We start from the raw sequence: 18,809 nt of genomic DNA, 5'->3' as shown, positions 1-18,809 counted from the left end.
TATACAGTACCCGCTGTGTTATTTATGTTATTAAAAACTGCGAAATCCCTGCCGGAGCTTAACTTTGGGGATGTGTACGTCTTTGAGGAGAATCCAACCCCTGCTACCAAAATGAAAGCGTACGTAAGTGCACTCTACATTTGATCATGGTGGGTCAATAATGGAATTGTTTGGGAGGTGAAAGAGAAAAAAATCTTCATTGTCAAAGTGAAGTTTAGTGCTAATTTACCAAAAATTACAGTTGGTTCTATTGATGGTCTGTGTAGCGTAGTGCAGTCAGTACAGAAAGAAATTTACCGCAACAGTACTGTAATAATGTTAAACGTTTTCCCAACGTCAGGTAAATCATTCCTTCTGTTGAAATGACCCACCATCGACAGCCTGGGTTGCTGTGGAGGTTGAATTGGTGCTATTTTCTCCTGTATTAACTTTGTTATTAACTTAGCTAACGCTATATGTTTAACAAGAGAGGTTTAGCAAGCCTCTAACGTTAGCTAGGCCATTGGAGTTGATTGCATCGGTGCAGACAAAAACAGACAATGTCATTCATTACAATGATTACATGCAAATCTGATCGCAAATACAATATATATGCGGTTTGCGCATCCAATGGATCTGCAACTATCTGTCATTTTGCAGTATAACTAGTAAAAATTATGGAGTTGTCGATGGAGGGCAATGGAAGGTGAGTTTGTTTTGGCCGCCAAGTGGGCGTTCCCATATGACGTCACGTGAAAACTATCAATACCGTATCTTCGTTTTTTTTCCCGGGGGCACACAATGCTGTGGAGCAACAAATGTTGGGCTAGTTTTCAGGCATTTTTAGCCGGTTTTGAGCAGTCGTTCTTATGGATTTTTTTAATTAACCTGGCAAAACTGGCTGTAAGTGCTGTTGGTAGGTACAATCAATGTCGAACACTATACTGTAGTGATGGGAAGTGCGACTCTTTCGACTGATTCGAATCTTGTCGAGTCGTTCAGTAACATTTTTGATTCTTTCGAGTCATTTCGTTCATTTGAGTCAGTAATGCCTATCAACTACTACATTCATTATTTTAGAACTACCATGTGTCCAGTTATTTGTTACAAACGTCTTTATAATGCTACTGTCTTAATCTATTTTTCTTTGCGAACGTAAAACTAAGTGTATTCCATGGTTGGGTAGAACTCCGCCTGTCGTTCAAATGAACAAAACAACCTTTCAGTTGAACGATCAAACTGACAGGCGTTCACAAGTCTTTTTTACTTAGGCAAAGGCAGCGGCTCCGTGAATTTTTCCATCTCTTTTTTTCAACTAACTATATTAATTAATATAGTCTGCGTTAATTAATATAGTTTTTTTTGCGAATGCACATAGAAGTTGATCGGCGAACTGAGCTGGAGGACCGGGTATGAAACGAGTGATAATGTTGTAGTAATTCGCTGTCAAACGTTCGAATGAACGATACAATTGAACGAGTCACTAGAAAACAGGACTCTTGTGTGCCGAGTCAATAAAAAGATTCAAACAAATCGTTCGAAAGAAACAAATGAATCGTTTGCGAACTGCACGTCACTACGGTACGGTCTCTCTCATTGCTTTCAAATGTATTAAAAAGTGGAAAACTAAAATGTAATATGAGTGTTATGCAGGCTATCTTCCTGTGGATTGTGATAGGTTTTCCACAATTACGGTTCCAGCGCAAAACGACAAGTCGATGTTAAAACTATCAGTAATTGATTGGAACGTAAACAAACGTTTTTGGTAAAAAGGGTGCGAGTCCTAATCAATCAACCGTCACTAATGTTACCTATCATAGCTAAGTTACCTGGATAACTAAGTTACCTGGAAAGCTAATTAGCCACACATTCACCCAACGACCAACAATGGTGCTCATGTACGTATTCAACTAACGTCAATGTCTTACGTGAAGGATTTTGTTAGATTTGTCAGAATGCCCTCGTGAAGTCTGAGTAAAGTGTCAATCATTTATGTTGTGCTTCATGTGTAATTTATGCTGACAGTAGTCGTTTTCATTGATTGCATATTCGTATAGTATACTGTATAGTTGTATTTGCTTACTGTATGATAAATAGCATTATTAGTGTTTGTTTGATTAAAGCGCAAGCAGTTTTATTAGTCAATTTTCATTCACAGTGAGTGTCATCATGAGCAGGAGTAAGGGTGGCAGTGACATTCATCAGTTTTTTGGGCAGCCTCAGAAAAGAAAAATAAGCTGAGAACAGTGAGAAAATGAGTAATAGTCAGATGATAGAAGTATACAGTAGCACAAGAGGTGAGTCAATGTTTATTGATATAATAATCATTGCCATTCAGATCAGAAATGGTTAGCAAATCCATTCCTGAACATGGCAAGAAACAGAACTTGTTTACTGATTGTATTTATTTCATGTTCACTCTGGTGCGTTCAGAGTAAAGAAAGAGAGGAAGTGAGAGAGAGCGTGAGGATGACAACAGGGCCAGGGAGAGCAGGTGACATGGAGGTGAGTGAGAAAAGGAGCAAATATTGATGGCCGATATGATATCGCCATGTTGGTGTTGTTCCGATGACATCATACTTAATGTTGGTTATGAGGTTAGGCTTAGGCACAGGCCCCACAGAGGTTAGGTTTAGGCACAGGTGTCTCAGAGGTTAGGGTTAGGTCAAAGAGCGGGAAGCAGCATAATATTCTGTCTTTGGACTGGGGTAACCAACTAACTACAGGTCAGTTGCAATGATGGTCCTGGAGCAACATTAATTATGTTGTAGGAACAACACCAACACAGTGATTGTGTGAATATTGATGGTTGAGAGTTTTATAAATACAGATTTTTTTTTTGTTAATGTTTTACTTGGGGGGGAACCCTGGTTGATTTGGTCCCCCCAATGTTGACTCCGTGGCTACGGCCTTGATTCAGAATAAAAGGTTTGCCCTACAAGTTCAAATATCACTTCTCGTTTAGTGTAACCAATTTGCTCTGACTCCCCACGCGGCCCTCAGATCAGATTACCTCTGAACTCAAAGACAACTATTAAGCCTCAATCAGACCTGATGCGTCAATGCGCTGTGATACACCAGAAGTGGCTTGCAGCATTGCAGTGCAGAAGCAGTTGTTGGACGTTTGGTCTTGTGTATGCATTGGATTTATCACACATACGCCTCAAAATTGTATGCATGGAAGCTGGGCGTAAGTAGTAGCGAACGGTGAATGTCAAACAGTTGCACATATATCAGAATTTTTCGTATAAAAAAATATCAGAATACATAATTTTTTTATTATACACTAACATTAATAATACATATTTCAGAAACTGTATTGTGCTAGCATATTACGTTTGACAGCCTATAATAATATAATCTCCCTAAAAAATTTAAAGCTTGGAGGTTATTACAACACTAAAGAGTTAAGATAACATTGATAGGCTCATTCAATGAGACCAAGTTGAGATCGCGAAAACAGGTTTGGGACTTTGACCGACTGAATGAAGAGCTTCGGCTTTAGGAGAGGAATTTCTTAGCTACTTTTTTGTGTGTATAAATCGCGATAAAATATCATTCTAAAGGCTTAACCCATAATATTAGCAGCCAGCTTGCCATTGTATTAAATTCCCTGATTCTGCTATTTTAGAATAGCCTAATGACTGCTTCTAATTTGTTAAACCACCAGTGAAGGGTTGTGAAGTTGACAAAAGAAATACAATAACTAATTAAAACCAGGAGGCTGACATTAACAATGTACTTTATTTCACATCCTGAACAGTCAAGGATACAGCGAGCTGTCAACTTTTCCCGCTTTCGGAGTTCATCTTCAGGGGTCTCCGTTCGAGTTTGATCTGCTATACGTAATTAGAAGCCAGGCGTTATACTTAGTTAAGTAAGCTATACCACATTTGTCTGCTACCTATATGTTATTTTTCATGCGAAATGGATAACCATAGATTTAAACAGAAACCTTCAGTCGAAGCGGCTGACATTCAGCGATCATTGGAAATACCTGCTGATCCATGATTAATTTGTCACCAGCAGATGACAAAAAGATCAGAGTAGCCAATAGGTTAACCTCACTCATTCAAAATATTAAATTAGGATGCCATAATAATATATGGGGTCTGTGTTGCTGTTAATATACTGAGAGCAACACAAACCGCTCTTATATTGCGCAACAATCTTTGCATTTATCAGTCTATATTTTCTCCATTCGCGTGTGGTAAAGCGGTGTGAAATAACATTTATATATAAAGAAAAGAGTTCCATGTGTACAGTCAAATCAATAATGGGCAACTCTGTTGCTTGCTCCTGAGGGGATGGTCAAAAGATGTCACAAGATTAAAGAAATGATTTGTGGTTTTGCTAAAATGAAACAAAAAAGGCTAAGAAAGTGTGGGGCTCCATGCCTCAAAGGCCTGGTCATCATGGGCTGTTACTTAAATGAGCCCATGGCACTGTGGTTCCTAGGTGGCGGGTTATAGACCGTATATAAAAAAAACCAAACCTCCCTCCCCAAACCCTCTCTTTAATCACCTCGCCAATACCCTTTCTCCTCATCCTCCTATCCCACCTCCTTTTCCCCTCCCAGCCCGTGTCCTCCCTTTCCCCCAGTGCTGTCTTCTTGTACAGAGTGTGTTGACACTGGTCGATAGTGACAGTGGTAGCCTTCGTTAAAGCCAGACACTGCTGACAGCCCTGTTAATTGCAGCTTGACTCTGCTCAGGGCTCAGTCTCCAAACAGAGCCCCATGGTGCCAGGGGAACCAGGGGAGGCTGTGGGTCTTCATTAACAATGCCCAGGATGGAGCCCTGGACTGGGTTGGAATGCAGACTAACGCCCTTCATCTCCTCTGGAAGGCAGCTCACATCCACATCCCTCATTATAGCTCAGTCAATTATTGAAAAGGGGATTTGGGGGGTGCAGGGTTTAAAGTGGTTTTAGACGCTGAAAACATCTTCCTCAAACCCGTTCTTCTATCTAGCCTGTCATTAACTTGAGATTGTGATGCTTGTCAGTTGTCACCCAATTAGAAACACACATTGCGCGCACGTGCCGCCGAAAACAGTGCCACAGCATCGCGCACACACTCCTCTCCTGTGTCCTCTACAATAAACTGCTGGTGAGACAAGCTTGTAGGCATGTGGGACTCTGCAGGTTCTTTGTGTTTCTTAAGGACCTGCTATGTAAGGGTTTGTGTTTCTGACTTAACCATGTTATGGGTCCCCAAACTGGGTAAATCAGAAAAAGTTGACCCTCATTTTTTTTTTTTTTGCTTCAGGTGTTTAGGGCCAATGTACCAACTGGGGTAAGGGTTTAATAACCAGTTAGGGATTGGTTTAGGCATTGGGGCTAGTTTGGGCATTTGACGTAAATGCTTGCTTGTTGAGGTTAAGGTTTGGGTAAGGTTTAGGATTAGTAAAAGTAGGACTTTTTAAGAGGCAGTACATTTTGGTGTCCCCATTCAATAGCTAAATAAATTAGCGTTTTGTGCGTGGTCTCTGTGGATGGTGATCATTCTGGATGGTTTCGTGGGGCATCAGGTAGGCTAGTGTTTAGCGCGTCTGCCCAGTAATCAAAAGGTTGCTAGGCTAAATCTCAAAGCCGGCAAGGTGAAAAATCTGTCTTTCTGCCCTTGAGCAAAACCGTTTACCTTAGTTGCTCCATAGAAGCCCAATGTTGCAGCACTCTACACCTTTCCAATTTCAGGGTTAAAAGCTAAGTTATATTCCAGTTAGACCCTGTGTACAATTAAAAACGAAAATAATCTCATAAATAACTTCATACAGCTACTTGAAATAATAAGTAGAATGACTTGCAATAGCCGCCAGTCCACTTACAAATAGTGTGAAGAGGTCAATGAAACTCAACCAAAACAATGGAAGTGGGTTGTATGTGAATGTTGCTCAATGTTGTGTTAGAAACCAAACTAACCTTGAACCTCATCCTTAACCTTACCCTTAACACTTATTGGAACCTTAGCAAACATAACATTTATTTCTGATAGTTTGTAGGATGCATGAATATCTGTAGTACATCTGCAGTTGCTAATTTTGGCCATCCAGAGTGTAACCATCAATTGCATCACAGCAAAAAACAACTGGCATCCGACACCCGTTTCTATGCACTAGCAATTCTACCAGCTTTCTTGAGCCGTAGTTCACATTTAGGAGTTACTTCTAACCTTGAAACCAACAACTTGTTTTGAACTTTTAGGTTGTGAAATCACCATAAGTATCAAAAGTAGCAGCTCCTCCACTTAACATTCTGCTTGACAAGCTAGACTTGTGGTACTACATTAAAATCTATCCAGTCTATGAACAGTCTCTCCGGGTGCTCAATAGAAAGTCCTACAGCCAAGGGTGTGGATTTGTATTGTGTATTGGAGGGGTCAGGGTCAATGGATTTTCACTCTTTTCCGGGGGGGTCATATTGACCTGTCTGTAATAATGGGGGGGGGGGGGTCATGACCCGTCCCCGTCAAATCTACATCCCTGCCTACAGCCCCCATCACTGTGACATCCTAAGAAGGCACAAGTCCCTGAGCAGTCTAGTATTCAAGATCCCACATGGTCCCCGACCTGGTGTTTTTAATCAAGCAGAAAACCCTGGGCAGCGGATCCACTTGGCCTGCCATGCGAGGTGACTATAGCACAAGTTAAGGAAAGAACACTTTCAGTCAGATGTGTTTTTCTGTGAGAGCTGCCCATGTCTGGAACAGACCGCCTTAAGACACACGTAGGTGCACCTCTTATCACGCTTTCACACATAAAAAAAACCACGTCTGAAGGACAATCCGTTCTGTGAACACAAACCCTGGTGACTAGCTGCATACAGCCAACATTTCAGTAGATGCGCGAAGTCCTAACAAAGTAATGTAAAGATCGCAGATTGTGCACCTATAACTTTAAATGGGTCCTCATGCATTTGACAAATATGACACCAATGACGGCGTCTTTTTCCTATCCCCTGGTAGATTACACTCCGCTGACCTCTTGACCACCTCTACGAGGATGCATCTCATTGTGTTCATATGTCTGTAGATTTCTTACCGGGGCTCAGAAAGACTGATATACAGATGGGAGAAAAATGAATGTACGAGTGCATAGGCATTGTTAGATGGAAAACAGTCATGTTATAATAATCAACGACCTCCATCAAAGATATTCTTTCCCCCCGTAACTAACATCTGAATATGTGTCTCCTGAGCCCTGATCGAAGCCTTCGTCTGATTAGTATTCCTCAATGGCCTTCCTGTTAATAAATTCTCAGTAATAGAGCAGATTAAACGAAGCGTGATCCATTGATATTCAATATACAATTTCCACCTCTGGAGAGGGGACTGCTGACTCTGCAGATGACTAAAATACTCAGCTGCTGGGCTGGGTACCGCTGCCTCCCAGTACCAGCCTCGCTTCTCTGCAAAAACAACATGTGATCCCAGTGTGAATCAGGAGTGGTGAGATGTTTTGGGCTGTTGGTTGAGCTTTAAATATCCCGGGGGGGGGGGGGTGTGTGAGGTGAGTCATGCCGTAGCGTGACTCGTTCTCACGTCTGTCGGGCTCCGAGAGTTCAACTGTTCCAACCCGACACGACTGCCAAGTATTGTTTGTGTCACATGTTCACGTGACCCCTGGTGTCCTGAACTTGCCAGAGGTGGTGAGAGGCATTTTCAGGTCACAACCTGTAATTTCTAATCCAAAATGGTGTTGTCGTTGAACTCAAAATGTACCGACATAGCCCATCGGGAGAGTGAATAGGAGATTTGCGATCGGTTTACAGAAGACTTTTCTTAACTGACTTTGACATCAGCAAGTAGACATGTGAACACTAGATTGATTGTTTTTTAAAGCTGAGTTTTGTTGTCTGTCAAAATGGACAGGTATCTCTTGAAAAAAGATGATATCTTAAAGAGTCACCTAGACAAACATGCATTTCTTGCTCTCTTAGCTTACATGTAAATCAGATGTATTTTAATGTTAATTTAAGCCATTTAAGTTCAATTTCAACTGGTCCTAAATGCTATCGTGGTTGTTGGGAATATCAGAGACATCCAGACGAAGATGAAAATTTGAATATTTGTGTAATATTTTATGTGTCAAGTGAGCATAAGACTTAATGGTGTTTTGTATACAGTTTTATATGCAGCTAAATATTATACAGACAGCTGCTGTTCTGAACCCTCCTCCATGGAGTTGTGACTCACAATGTTTTCAGCTTTCAGCATTATTGCCTCAAATCCTTTCTCTTTATTTCCGTACAAATGCAAAATATTCAGCATTCCTTCACACATTCATTTCTGTTTGTGTGATCTTTTAAATAAACCTGAGGGTCATACGAGTGCTGTCCTTCGAGGGCACAGGCGGAATTAGATTCAGCTGCTCTGAAAATGAAATAAATGAAATTAGATTTCATTTAATTACTTATTCATGTTTTCAGAGCAGGAGAAGCAACCTTGGGGAACCCAGGTGATTATTACCTCCAAGAGGCACCCTCATTTGCATTCAGAAAATTACCACAATCCCTTGAAATGAAAATGATGCACAAATACCAGGCAGGCTCAACAGGAAGAATGGAGAGGAAGACTTGACGGTGTCACCAGTAAACATCAAAGGAACATTGGAACGACCCATTAGAGGTTGTCTAAGCATTTGGGAAATAGGGTTGGGAAATTATTTGGAATGTTCAATGCATTCCAATGTTTTCCAGAAATCCGTGGTGGGGAATTTAGTTTTTTCTGCTTTTCCTCTGCTGATTTAAGAACCTAGAATTTCACAAACCTAGTAAAGAATAGGTCGGGGAAGAAACCACTGAGAGAGTGTGAAACATTAAGACATCAGTGAGAGGTTGCCTGAATGTAGTATGCTTGTTGAGAACTGGGAATCTTCTGAAAGGAATGATGCCTGACCAATTGTGGGAACCCCAGGGGTGAAGATCTTCAGGGAGCTGCTACTAAGCGCTGGAGGCTGGACTGCCTAAAGGTAGCATTGATCGAAACACTCACGTTTATATTGAATGTTAATGTGGGTATTCATGTTGTGTGTATTTGATCAATAACTCATGAGAAATACTGAAAAACACGTGTACATACACTGTATATCAAGGTCTGTATCCCCTGACATTGCATATACAGTAAAGGAATTTCCTAGGCTGTTAGCTCGATGGCAGTGAAAGTGGTTTTTCAACATAAAAACGCGGTCCGAGCCCTTTGATGTTTAACTCTCATACTTACACTGACAAACAGCCTATAGACCAGGGAAGCTAGCTAGCGTCTGTGTCATAAGCTGCTTATTGAGCATCCTTTCTCAGCAGATCAAGTGCTTTAGCTGGGGCGAATGGGACTATCAAGCCTTCACCGAAATCACAGGCACAGTCTATATTTAGGAAATTATTCTTTATCCTTTTCCTTCCTTTGTACCATTCCTGAATCTCTGATTTAAATTAGTACCCCTCCCACCCCACCACCCCCACCTTCTCTCGTGGACATGGAGACCTCAGGAGTACACGCGAGTGCTTGCAGATTCATTTTTATACGATGTTCTGTACTTCATGTCTATACAAATGCCAGACAAAAGGATCAACGTTCTCATCTCCATGCTTCTGTATTGTCGCTCAGTGTCAAATCCATTGAAATAGTCCTCGTGTTGGGTGTCATTAGGTCTTTGTCGAACAGGTTGACCCTCTTTCTTATGGGCCAACAGAACCCACTGGCCATGGATATCACAGCAGGCCACATGGTGCGCTCCGTTCACAAGTTCATTGTTCCTACATTACAGAACAAGAACCGGTGGATGTGCTGTTATTTTTGGTTCTTTGCCACCACACGGCATAATTGCCTCTCAAAGCCTGTAATTGCTTTCATCTCTCATGTCGAGCGGCAGGCGTACGCACACATGCCCTGTGTGTCTCCATGGAGATGGAGTGGCCATGCTTGATGAGGTAGGTTGAAGCCATTAGGTCGCCCACACTGGAGAGAAGCGGTGGGCAGGTCTTGGTCACCTTGCGTCCACGGAAACGATACTGTACAATTTTGGAGGTGTGCGACGTTGGATGTGCAGATGTTGAGGTACACATTATTTCTGACTCATTTCTGTTTTGAAGGATGGCTAGATTACCAAGCTGTATTTGTGCTGATAACGTCAAGGAGTCTTTCACCGTGAATTATCTCTTTTGTTCAGTGCTGATACGTCCTACAAGGGCAACTTTATAAGGATGTGTTTACACAGGAAGACCAATTCAGATGCTGTTTCTTCTCACAAACTGGTCTTTCAATCAATTCGGGGAAGCCCTGAAGCGTAAGCCACCAAGTTCATGTTATAACAAGGTTGTCTCCTGTTATAACCACCTAGTTATTGCAATATTATTTTGCTGGCTTGTGGTTTTCTGGCAAGCTATCTGCTTTTTATAGACCAAACATAGTATTATCTGTAGGATGCTTTCAATAAGTTATCACTTTCTGCATATTCCAACCGCCATATCTCAAACATCTAGTACAGGCTATTTATTCCCCCAACCTCCCACTAACTGCAAGTATCACAGCAGTCACCTTATATTGAGGCCCTTGTTTAAGCTCATTACATCTGGCCTATCAAACCGTATTCCCAAGATACTCATATTTTATGAATCTGAATACAAAGTTGCCTTAAGAGAGATTTGGGGAATGAATAGCTTACACAAAATGTTTGAGATGGTAGTTGGAATATGCAGAAGGCGAAAGAACAAAAAGAAGATAAAATCAGTCAGGCAAATACATACACGGTATAATAGTCACAACAGATGCTGTACGCTCTGCATATCTGCAAATAGTGGTGTATATGTGTGTGTGCGCATGTGTGTGTGTATATGTGTATATACATATGTCTGTATGTATGTATGTACAGGTGCTGGTCATAAAATTTGAATATCATCAAAAAAAAATAATAATCAGTAATTCCATTCAAAAAGTGAAACTTGTATAACGTATACATTCATTCCCTACAGACTGATATATTTCAAGTGTTTATTTCTTTTAATTTTGATGCTTATAACTGACAACTAATGAAAACCCCAAATTCAGTATCTCAGAACATTTTTATATTGTGAAAAGGTTCAATATTGAAGACACCTGGTGCCACACTCAGCTAATTAACCCAAAACACCTGCAAAGGCCTTTAAATGGTCTCTCAGTCTAGTTCTGTAGGCAACACAATCATGGGGAAGACTGCTGACTTGACAGCTGTCCAAAAGACGACCATTGACACCTTGCACAAGGTGGGCAAGACACAAAAGGTCATAGCTAAAGAGGCTGGCTGTTCACAGAGCTCTGTGTCCAAGCACATTAATAGAGAGGCGAAGGGAAGGAAAAGATGTGGTAGAAAAAAGTGTACAAGCAATAGGGATAACCGCACCCTGGAGAGGATTGTGAAACAAAATCCATTCAAAAATGTGGGGGAGATTCACAAAGAGTGGACTGCAGCTGGAGTCAGTGCTTCAAGAACCACCACGCACAGACGTATGCAAGACATGGGTTTCAGCTGTCGCGTTCCTTGTGTCAAGCCACTCTTGAACAAGCCACAGCGACAGAAGCGTCTCGCCTGGGCTAAAGACAAAAAGGACTGGACTGCTGCTAAGTTATGTTCTCTGATGACAGTACATTTTGCATTTCCTTTGGGAAACAAGGTCCCAGAGTCTGGAGGAAGAGAGGAGAGGCACAGAATCCATGTTGCTTGAAGTCCAGTGTAAAGATTCCACAGTCAGTGATGGTTTGGGGTGCCATGTCATCTGCTGGTGTTGGTCCACTGTGTTTTCTGAGGTCCAAGGTCAACGCAGCCGTCTACCAGGAAGTTTTAGAGCACTTCATGCTTCCTGCTGCTGACCAACTTTATGGAAATGCAGATTTCATTTTCCAACAGGACTTGGCACCTGCACACAGTGCCAAAGCTACCTGTACCTGGTTTAAGGTTTAAGGTCTATGGTATCCCTGTTCTTAATTGGCCAGCAAACTCGCCAGACCTTAACTCTACAGAAAATCTATGGGGTATTGTGAAGAGGAAGATCTGAAGGCCACTATCAGAGCAACCTGGGCTCTCATAACACCTGAGCAGTGCCACAGACTGATCCACTCCATGCCACACTGCATTGCTGCAGTAATTCAGGCAAAAGGAGCCCCAACTAAGTATTGAGTGCTGTACATGCTCATACTTTTCTTGTTCATACTTTTCAGTTGGCCAACATTTTTAAAAATCTTTTTTTTTGTATTGGTCTTAAGTAATAATATAATTTTATTATATTATTATAATACTGAATTTGGGATTTTCATTAGTTGTCAGTTATAATCATCACAATTAAATGAAATAAACATTTGAAATATATCAGTCTGTGTGTAATGAATAAATATAATATACAAGTTTTACTTTTTGAATGGAATTACTGAAATAAATCAACTTTTTGATGATATTCAAATTTTATGACCAGCACCTGTAAGTGCATATACCTGTGTATGTATGTTATTATTTATATCTCCATTGCTTTGTTGTTATAACTAGTTACCACTACCTGTGGTTCTGGGACTGGGAGATATTTAATGATACTGCACTTATCTTTTTAATGTTTTGTATTATGCTTCAGCGCTTCCATACCAATCAGATCAGCTCTAAAACAGATTTGATGGGATCTGAATGGGGTTGCCTAATAGGACTGTTTTGTATGATTAGAGTGTTTGGCGAATCTGTCAGCAATGTAGGCATGTTGAATGTGTAAGATCAATGGTGCACAGCTTAAGGAAATCACAAAGGCAAAGTTTCCAGCCAATCACAACCAGTGTATGTCAATCAAACTGACACACTGTCACACACTGGCACTGGCATGAAATCCATTAAAACCAATTGAGTTTCTTCCCAAAACACCTTCAAGATATTTGAGCATTGCAATCAATTAGATATTAATTAGTAAATAGAATTCAAAACTTTAGTCTTATAGTCTTATTTCTAAAATGTCATTTTCAACTCTGGGTGCAATTTTTCATTCTGTAAGAAATACAATAGTTGACTGTAATGAAAGTTTATTATCCTATATTGTACCTTACTGTAATGTAGAGGGTGAAATAGATTTTGATTGTCCGACAGAATGTTATGAAATGTACTGTACTTATGAAATTTAATCAAATATACACTCACCTAAAGGATTAATAGGAACATTAATTGCATTAATTTATCATGAATGCAATTATCTAATCAACCAATCACATGGCAGTTGCTTCAATGCATTTAGGGGTGTGGTCCTGGTCAAGACAATTTCCTGAACTCCAAACTGAATGTCAGAATGGGAAAGAAAGGTGATTTAAGCGATTTTGAGTGTGGCATGATTGTTGGTGCCAGACGAGCCGGTCTGAGTATTTCACAATCTGCTCAGTTACTGGGATTTTCACGCACAACCATTTCTAGGGTTTACAAAGAATGGTGTGAAATGGGAAAAACATCCAGTATGCGGCAGTCCTGTGGGCGAAAATGCCTTGTTGATGCTAGAGGTCAGAGGAGAATGGGCCGACTGATTCAAGCTGATAGAAGAGCAACTTTGACTGAAATAACCACTCGTTACAACCGAGGTATGCAGCAAAGCATTTGTGAAGTCACAACACGCACAACCTTGAGGCGGGTGGGCTACAACAGCAGAAGACCCCACCGGGTACCACTCATCTCCACTACAAATAGGAAAAAGAGGCTACAATTTGCACAAGCCCACCAAAATTGGCCACTTAGAGACTGGAAGAATGTTACCTGGTCTGATGAGTCTCGATTTCTGTTGAGACATTCAGATGGTTGAGTCAGAATTTGGCGTAAACAGAATGAGAACATGGATCCATCATGCCTTGTTACCACTGTGCAGGCTGGTGGTGGTGGTGTACTGGTGTGGGGGATGTTTTCTTGGCACACTTTAGGCCCCTTAGTGCCAATTGGGCATCGTTTAAATGCCACGGCCTACCTGAGCATTGTTTCTGACCATGTCCGTCCCTTTATTACCACCATGTACCCATCCTCTGATGGCTACTTCCAGCAGGATAATGCACCATGTCACAAAGCTCGCATCATTTAAAATTGGTTTCTTGAACATGACAATGACTTCACTGTACTGAAATGGCCCCCACAGTCACCAGATCTCAACCCAATAGAGCATCTTTGGGATGTGGTGGAACAGGAGCTTCGTGCCCTGGATGTGCATCCCACAAATCTCCATCAACTGCAAGATGCTATCCTATCAATATGGGCCAACATTTCTAAAGAATGCTTTTAGCACCTTGTTGAATCAATGCCACGTAGAATTAAGGTAGTTCTGAAGGCAAAAGGGGGTCAAACACAGTATTAGTATGGTGTTCCCATAATCCTTTAGGTGAGTGTATTTGTCACATTTCATAACCAACAGGTAAAACTAACAGTGAACTGTTTTTCTAACAATGCAGGGTTGAAAAAGAGAATGTATGAAAAAGAGAGGCAATATACAGAGGTACAGGGGTACTGGATGTATTTGAGGTTCTGGGCTTTGACTGGACCACTCCCAACCTTTTTGTTTTTGAGTCACTCTGTTGTGGCTTCAGCTGTTTGAGGTCATTGTCCTGCTGGAAGATGAATCTTCCCATGTATCTTGCTGATTTCACCAGGTTTTCTTCCAGGATTTCTCTGTACATTGCTGCATTTCTTTTGACCTCTATCTTCACAATCCCTGACAAAGTGAAACATCCCCATAGCATGCTGCTGCCACCTCCATGCTTCACGGTAGGGATGGTGTTCCCAGACAGGTGTATTTAAGCTGAAATCATGTGAAACTCCTTAATTGCACACAGGTGGACTTTGTTCAACTAATTAGGAAACGTCTAGACTGGTTGCACCACAGCTCATTCAGGTCTGTCAAAGCAAAGGGGGTTAATATGTATGCAATCAATTGTTTTCTATTTTGTATTTATAATAAATGTTGAACAATTTGTACATTTTATTTTTCACTTTGACATCAAGCTTTTATGTGTTGATCTGATCAACTTGGATCAGTGGCAAAATCTCCTATCTAAACCGAATTAGATTTTATGTGGGGTTAATACTTTCGAGAGCCTGTGTAAACCAATCTCAGTAAACCCAGATTTTAAAAAACATAAGAAAACATTGTGAAAGGGACTGAGAAGAGACACATAGACATTATTATCCATTTGTTTCTTTATGGTATTTGTCGACATAATATTATTTACATAATTGTATTATTTTGTATTGTACATTGTGTGCTGTGTTTTGATTACTGTTTTGATCCCAGGAAGAGCAGCTACTGCTTAGACAGAGGCTAATTGGAATCTTAGTAAAATGTTAAATACTGGGTCAAGGACAGGTTGGAAAAAAATACATTTTTAACGGTCTTAAAGAGAATGACAACCTTTTAAAGGTCTTACTCATATTCGCTACACAGAGCGAGAGGACATAGTTGTCCATAGCCTGATATCTTTTAAGTGTCTGAATTTGTGGCCTACTCCTTGAAGGAAGCAGCTCTGGGTATCAGTGTAATGTGAATGCCTATAATCCTAGCCTCTGGGTTGAGATATGTACCTACAATATGGTCTGTTTTGGGACAGCGTAGATTATGCACATATTAATGAAGCTGGTGACTGTTGTGAATCGCAATCATCCTATTTAGCATCCAATAAATCCAACTTCTCTATTGAGCTCTTCACAAGTACTTCCTATTAGAACTTTTGCTTGTAAACAAGAAGCAGGAGACTGGCGTTATGGTGGGGTTTTCAAAATGGAGAAGTCTAGAGTTTTGTCCACTGTATACTTCGCTGACATGTAAGTAAAGTGGATTTCAGATTTCCTGTACTAAAGTCACAGGCCAACAGGAACAACGACCAGTCTGGGTGGGCATTTTCTAGTCTGTTGATGTTTCTATACATACGTGTAGATCTCCTGAACATGCATGTGTATGTGTGCAACATGTTTAGTCTCTCGTCCATGTCAGAAATGTCATTGGATAGAATGCTTGTCTCCGGCACACAGGGGATCTCCCTGACCCAGATCTGTCTCCTCCGCCCACCCGACCGAGTAGTGAGCACACACACACACACACTCCTGAGATGTGGGTCATTGACAAGACATCACATGAGGACTGAAGGACCCAGGTGATACAGGGACAGGCACCTCAAGACGGGAGGCTATTGGTACATAAGGTTAAATGACTTACACACAGACCGACGGTGTTTTTCAACTTCTCAATCAGCTGTGGCTATTTTTGTTCTCTAAATGGCAGAGAATGACCAACCTTTGAAACGTGCCTCAATGCAATTCAATCTCTGTAGTCCGTGACCATGGAAAGGAAAACTTAAGCTACACCCTCCAAATAGAGGTGACAGTGGTATGGTTGGAAAAACAGAGGGACATCCTAAGCGTTTGGGATCGCTTTTGTCATTGTCTTTCTCATCGAGCATGCTTAGACCTTATAATAGGTTATTAGATTCAATGTATTATCGTATCAATAACCCCAGCACATTGAATTTGTGTGTGTTAAGGGTTATGTACAATTCCCTGGGATGTCACACCAGTACTGTCTTATATGATTTAATGAACACTGTGTTTCCATTTCCTGTTGATCTATCAATTACCCCACCCCCTGTTCTACAGCCTCTGTCACAAGTGTAATTGTTATTTCCTCAATCAAAACCTGTTCTGAGCTTCCGAAAATCTACTCTTTATGGTGTTGTGTGTGACTGGTTGTGATAATGCCTATGTTTGAATTTATGCGCCTGCTTAAATAAGCATTCCCCTTGCTGTCTTTGTCCCCCCTTTTCTCTCTACTTCCAGAGAGAGAGAGAGACAGAGGAAGAGAGAGAGGGAGGAAGTGACCTATATAGAAAGCTGTTCCGAGCCCCATCCAGCTCCAGCTGCCTGCTGCATTTCAAGAAGGGGGCTCCTATGAATAATGCAGAGAATGCCTCAACACCCTCAACACCACAGCCTTCAATAAAACCATCCTTAATGAGTGTTAATGACAGTGAGGCGCTGAGACAATCAAAGGCTGTGTATGTGTGTGTGTGTGTTTGAGTGTGTGTGTTTGAGTGTGAGAGAGGTGTGTGGAGGCGCAGAGCAGTGCCATTGCCCTGGGCGCAGTCAAGGTTGCCCTAGGTGATATCTGAGACTTTGAAAAGTACATGAAAGCTCGAGGAACTGACAGGGCAAGCAAACCCATGGTATGTGTAGGTTACCTAGGGCGTTAATGGAAGGACGATACTGGGAGAAATTTTTCTGGGGATGTTCATGAGTTTGAATGTGACATGGCTTGGATTTTTCTGGTTACTGTCAATAGTTTAGGCTTTGAATTTTGTGGGCTTACTTTTTTTTCAGAAGGTTACTGAACTTTCAGATAACACTGTCCCAAAGTTTCCAACTGAGTCCTTTTTAATGGTAGTCTACAGAGCTCCATACTTGGCAGTTCTGCCCCGGTATGTTGGACATTGATAGATGGACTGAGACACACCCTCCTCAGACTGACCCGTCAGGGCCACCCACCCAGCAGATGTAGAGAGCCACGACTTGCGTTCACGTGTCAGCGCCCAGATAGATGTTGCCTGGGGAAGTACATGGTCATGATGAATAGCCTCTGCACGTCCACCATCCCTCCAGCCAACCACAGGTCCTGGACCCACAGTGGAGGTTTGGCTCTGACTATATATGAGAAACAATGACAGCTGGTTACGATGTTGACATCTGCTGGAAGCACAGATGTCAACTTCATGAGGGTTTTGTAATTTTTCGGTTTTTTTAACAAAAAACTGAAGTTAGTTTCAGAACTGGACATTAGGTATTGTCTGTTATGTATAGAAAACTTAAATAGGCCTACTAGTTACTTTGATAGGCCTACTAGTTCAATGCAGCATGATGCTCAGTGAACCAGAACCTGGGTTTTCACACAGGACTGAGTCTCGTCACCCGGGATTTGATAGCTATGCTAATGTGAAATCTGGATGAGAAGCATATTCAGATCGGTGGATAGGGTCTGCACATTTAAAGGGTAATTAGTAAAAGTTGGGTAGATGGAATGTTTTGTTTGTTTTCAGATCTGACATTAGTCTGGCTGCTTTCTCTATACAAGTAGGGATTTGCAACCCGCCGTTTCTCAATATAATGATTTTTCGGGTTGTCTTTAATACTCCAAATATGAATGAGTATGGGGCTAAGGGGTTCATCTGAAATGCTCTACACGTCAACAACATTGAATAAACATACAATGCAAAAATGTCCAGCCTTTGCAGTTCTAAAACCATCACTGGGAGTAGGTCATGATACAGTATATATGCTATTTCACATTGACTGCTAAAAAAGTGGAGCTTTGTGTGAATATAGTGGTGTTCTTAGTCGTCTGCTACACGAATTGCTTCATGACGCAAGTGTTATGCTGGTCAGAGGTTGGATGGAGAATGTTTCTAACGGCTAGCAGCACATGTCGTCCGCTGCACCCCTGCCCTGCTCTGTCCGTCTTCTAAGCTCAGCCTATCTCCCCGTGCTCACCTTCAGTCTTTAGGGGAAAAAGACCTTCTCCCAGTCAGTCTCTGGGTGAATATTTTGTATGCAACACGCTGAAAAAAACAGTCTACCTGGTTGAAGCTGCTTTCTATTGAGGAGGTAACAGATCCTTTTCCCTCTTCCCCCAAAGGAGTCTGTAATCAGTGCAGGCACCTACAATGGTCTGCCGCGCAACATGTCTAGAAGGTTATGGTCCTCACTGAGCAGGGAAAAATATAGTTTAATAACATTCTGAATGAGCAGGACAACAGTAAGTCACCAGCTGTGTATACGGTACTCATTCCTCAACACCTCAAGGTAAAATTCCAGCCAAAC

The 18,809-nt window shown here is 41.4% G+C and overlaps 1 long non-coding RNA gene across 2 annotated transcripts; it reads left to right on the top strand.

The window, feature by feature from the left end:
- Positions 1 to 555: 555 nt before the first annotated feature.
- Positions 556 to 18,209, top strand: LOC105015757. Of its 2 annotated transcripts, none has more exons than XR_004576870.1 (3): positions 556 to 895; positions 2,413 to 2,484; positions 16,784 to 18,209. It is a non-coding gene; the product is annotated as an uncharacterized LOC105015757 (long non-coding RNA). The 2 variants fall into 2 exon arrangements; XR_004576871.1 differs by lacking the exon at positions 556 to 895 and adding an exon at positions 1,463 to 1,560.
- Positions 18,210 to 18,809: the final 600 nt, after the last annotated feature.

Source organism: Esox lucius, chromosome 15 (assembly GCF_011004845.1).
Source record: "Esox lucius isolate fEsoLuc1 chromosome 15, fEsoLuc1.pri, whole genome shotgun sequence".
Lineage (NCBI taxonomy): Eukaryota > Metazoa > Chordata > Actinopteri > Esociformes > Esocidae > Esox > Esox lucius.
The sequence above is the reverse complement of the archived record's forward strand: the minus strand, read 5'-3'. Positions and strand labels throughout refer to the sequence as shown.